The sequence below is a fragment of the Theobroma umbraticum genome, unplaced genomic scaffold (genome assembly GCF_002168275.2).
Source record: "Theobroma umbraticum cultivar Fairchild unplaced genomic scaffold, ASM216827v3 scaffold_147.0, whole genome shotgun sequence".
NCBI classification, from domain to species: domain Eukaryota; kingdom Viridiplantae; phylum Streptophyta; class Magnoliopsida; order Malvales; family Malvaceae; genus Theobroma; species Theobroma umbraticum.
Window position 1 is genome coordinate 8953210 of NW_018397259.1, and position 4229 is coordinate 8957438.

The 4229-nt window shown below is 28.9% G+C and overlaps 1 long non-coding RNA gene and 3 other non-coding genes across 5 annotated transcripts in view; all 4 read left to right on the forward strand.

The window, feature by feature from the left end:
• Window positions 1-964: 964 nt before the first annotated feature.
• LOC149527296 (U2 spliceosomal RNA) lies at window positions 965-1161 on the forward strand. Its single transcript, XR_016351186.1, has one exon. It is a non-coding gene; the product is annotated as a U2 spliceosomal RNA (small nuclear RNA).
• The window catches only part of LOC110415437 (uncharacterized), a 4434-nt gene continuing 1186 nt past the window's right edge, over window positions 982-4229 (forward strand). For both annotated transcript variants that reach the window (XR_002445097.2, XR_002445096.2), the window contains exons 1-2: window positions 982-1262; window positions 1810-2003. This is a non-coding gene — a long non-coding RNA (uncharacterized LOC110415437). The remainder of the gene's footprint in view (window positions 1263-1809; window positions 2004-4229) is intronic.
• LOC149527297 (U2 spliceosomal RNA) lies at window positions 3519-3715 on the forward strand. Its single transcript, XR_016351185.1, has one exon. It is a non-coding gene; the product is annotated as a U2 spliceosomal RNA (small nuclear RNA).
• Window positions 4161-4229, forward strand: part of LOC149527298 (U2 spliceosomal RNA) — a 191-nt gene continuing 122 nt past the window's right edge. The window contains exon 1 of the small nuclear RNA XR_016351190.1: window positions 4161-4229. This exon is cut by the window's right edge and continues 122 nt beyond it. This is a non-coding gene — a small nuclear RNA (U2 spliceosomal RNA).

Below are 4229 nucleotides of genomic sequence, written 5' to 3' on the forward strand. Positions count from 1 at the left end.
AAAAAATGCTAAAAAAATCAAATTCCCTTTAGATTTCAACGTAATAAGTTTTTTAATTTTTAATTAATAAAAGAATATAAAGAACATATATTTTATTTAAAAATATATATTATTAAGGAATATGCTGATAGTTTAAATTTAAAAAATAATTCTCTTTTCAATTTATACTTTTTAATTTTTAAAAAATATAATAATTTTAAAAGTAAAATACATTAACACGAGTGGATATTTCATTTTAAACTTGTAAACCGCATTAATGCCTCAATATGAAAAGTTTAAAATATTTTTTTTAACCTTTTCATTTCTCTTAGGTCAATTAGATTGACCAACCACCCATCTCCTTGGGTTCTTCTCCTTTGCAAATCACACCAATCGGAGCAAGGAGCTCCAAATTGGGCTCTCCAAGGCAGCTTCAGATCTGGTGCTCGATTGGAGAGTGTGGCAATAGGAAGGATTTTTTTTGAAATAGAGAAAAAATTTTAAAATAAAAAATTATAATTTATATAATAATAATTTTTAAAATTAATAAAAAATAAAATTATCTTAAAAATATTATCACATCATCAAATTAACATAAACATTAACAATTAATGACAAGATTTATGTATTTAACAAAAATATTTTTTTGAATGGAATATCTATGTTGAAAATTAATAGACTTGTATGTAGTTATAGTTAAAAGTTGAGTGTATCAATATATTTTATCTTATTTTTAAATTTTTTTATTGCACATGTATGAGTGTTATTTGCAATTACTTTTAAAATTTTTTATCATATTTTATGATATGATATTTGATATTAAAAAAATAAAATTTTAATATACAATATATATTTTGATTTAAAAAATATATTAAAAAATCCGTTTAAGAATAATTCTGTCTCATTCAAAATCCCACATTAAAATTATATGAGACAAGTGACGAGAAGCTACCTTTAAAAGAGGCGAGCCTTAATAAAATCAAGCATACCTTTCTCGGCCTTTTGGCTAAGATCAAGTGTAGTATCTGTTCTTATCAGTTTAATATCTGATACGTGGGCCATTGGTCCACATGATATTAAATTAATTTTTTTAGGGGGAGAGCCCATCTACGGTAGCTTGCTACTGGGGTTCTCGTGTGTCGCCCAAGCGTTGCACTACAGCCCGGGCCTGGCGTACCCCATCCAATACCAGTCTAAATATGTTTTTAAAGGTTGCCTTGCCACCAGGTACCAGTCATTCCAGCGCGGCCCTGGCACACCCCTTATGTTTTTAAATATTCGAGGTAATATATATATATATTATTTTAAGGTCAAAATTATTTGTAAATTTTTTATGAAACTTATGTTTGAGTATTTTTTCAATTTAGAAGTACAGATAAAATTATGTTAATTCAAACAATGGGTTGCAAATTTATTGGATCTTTTGGTGCAGTAAATATATGGACTGTTCCTCTTTGAGTTAAAGTTTCAATGTGAAGCTAGAATTAATGTAATCAGAAGCCACAAGCCCGGAATGTGCATTAAACTTGAATTGTTCTAGTTCCAAATCCCAATTAACAAAGTGTAGCCTTTTATCCCACGAATTAAAATAAATCACTTAATTTAAGCTTGAATTTGAATTAAAAATAGGAGGTTTATAGACCCATCATCAAAGTTTTTTTTTTTTTTTTTAATTTGCAAGGTTTAAAGGAAAGCGCCCTTACTCTATATTTCTGAATAAAAATTCAACTGTGAGACATCTTTTAAGTGAATTTTAAAAAAAAAAAGAAGAAGAAAGACCCATTAATAACGATTTGGAAACTGATCGTTGTTTCCTTTGAATTTCACAAGTCTGTTTGGATCAGAGAAAGGAAGGGAAGCTAACCTATTCTCTGTTTGGAAATTCGTTTGTCCCACTTTACACAAGTAAAATTAAGGAGCCGAGAGCAGAAGAAGCAGAGACTATAAATACAGGGCAGGTGGCAACGATAAAACATACTTACCTGGACGGGGTCGATGGGTGATCATAAAGACGCATGGCCTAGGTAAGCGGCCTTCATTGCACTTAAATTAATATGTATACGATATGTAATTTATAATACAAAAATTAATATATTTTTTATGAATTTAAATCTAATTAATTATGAAAAATTATTTTTTATTTTTTAAATTGAAATATTAAAAACTATTTTGAATGAGTTTTAATCTTTGGATTTTATATAAAAAATGCTAAAAAAATCGAATTCATTTTTTATTTCAACATAATAAGTGCTTTTTAATTTTTGATTGATAAATTAATAAAAAAATGTATATTTTATTTAAAGTTGTATATTATTGAGGAATATGCTGAGAGTTTAAATTAAAAAATAATTCTCTTTTCAATTTATATTTTGTCATCTTTAAATTTTAAAAGTAAAATACATTAACACTTTTAACTTTTAATTATAATTATATGTAAATTTATTAATTTTCAAAATAAACACTCTACCTCAAAGGTATAAATGACATTAGTGTCTAAACATCAACTGTCTAAAATATTTTTTTTTCACATTTTCCTTACTCTCAAGTTGACTAGCGACATTCTTTTACACCGACCAACCACCTATCTCCTTGAGTTCATTTGGAGAGCACCAAATTTGGAGCAAGGAGCCCCAAATTGGACACCCCATAATTTGGTGCTCTGCAAGTGGCTTGAAAGAATCTTTTTTTGAAAGGATAAAATATTTAAAAATAAAAAATTATAATTTATGTAATGTTAATTTTTAAAATTAATAAATAGTAAAATTATTTTAAAAATATTACTATGTTATCAAATTAATAAAAACATTGATGATTGACAAACGATAAGATTTATATATCAAGCAAAAAAAATTTTTTTGATTAAATATTTATTTTAAAAATTAATAGATTTGTGTGTAATTATTATTAAAAGTTAAGACTGTCAGTATATTTTACTTTATTTTTTTTATATGTATGAATACTATTTATAATTAATTTAAAATTTTTTTATTATATCTTACAATATGATACTCAATATTAAAAAATTAAGATTTCAATATACGATATAAATATATATCGATTTAACAAGAATGTTAAAAAAATAACCCAATAAAGAATAACTTTATAAAGAGCTTAGGATCTCTTAAGCCTGTCTGATGTGAGATAGAAATATTTTTCTCGTGACATTCTCTTCTATTCTATTCCCACAACGTTCTCATTTACGTCGACCACCCTATCTACCCTGAGTCTCGCTGGGCTCGGGCGTCGATTCCGACAACGTCTTCTTTGGGCCCAGACGTTTTAACGTGAGTCAGACGAGGTTCGATCCGCTTTGATACCACTTGTCACAAAATTATTACTCTCTCCCTCATAAATGTATTTATAGAAGTGTGTAGCACATTCGCTTATAAAAAATCCAAAACTTCCCGTTCCTATCTGATATGAGATAGAGACATTTTTCTCGTAACATCTGTCTTTCGTTTAAAATCCCACATTGAAACTATACGTTATAAGGGGAAAGAAACTACCTTTAAAGGACGCGAGCCCCAAAGGTCGAACTCATACCTTTCTCGGCCTTTTGGCTAAGATCAAGTGTAGTATCTGTTCTTATCAGTTTAATATCTGATACGTGGGCCATTGGTCCACATGATATTAAATTAATTTTTTTAGGGGGAGAGCCCATATACGGTGGCTTGCTACTGGGGCTCTCGTGTGTCGCCCAAGCGTTGCACTACAGCCCGGGCCTGGCGCACCCCACCTAATACCAGTCTAAATATGTTTTTAAAGTTTGCCTTGCCACCAGGTACCAGTCATTACAGCTCGGCCCTGGCACACCCCTTATGTTTTTAAATATTTGATGTAATATATATTATTTTAAGGTCAAAATTATTTGTAAATTTTTTATGAAACTTATGTTGAGTTTTTTTACAATTTAGAAGTACAGATAAAATTATGTTAATTCAAACAATGGGTTGCAAATTTATTGGATCTTTTGGTGCAGTAAATATATGGACTGTTCCTCTTTGAGTCAAAGCTTCAATGTGAAGCTAGAATTAATGTAATCAGAAGCCACAAGCCCGGAATATGCATTAAACTTGAATTGTTCTAGTTCCAAATCCCAATTAACAAAGTGTAGCCTTTTATCCCACGAATTAAAATAAATCACTTAATTTAAGCTTGAATTTGAATTAAAAATAGGAGGTTTATCTACCCATCAACACAGTTTTTTTTTCTTTTCTGTTCTTATCAGTTTAATATCTGATACGTGGGCC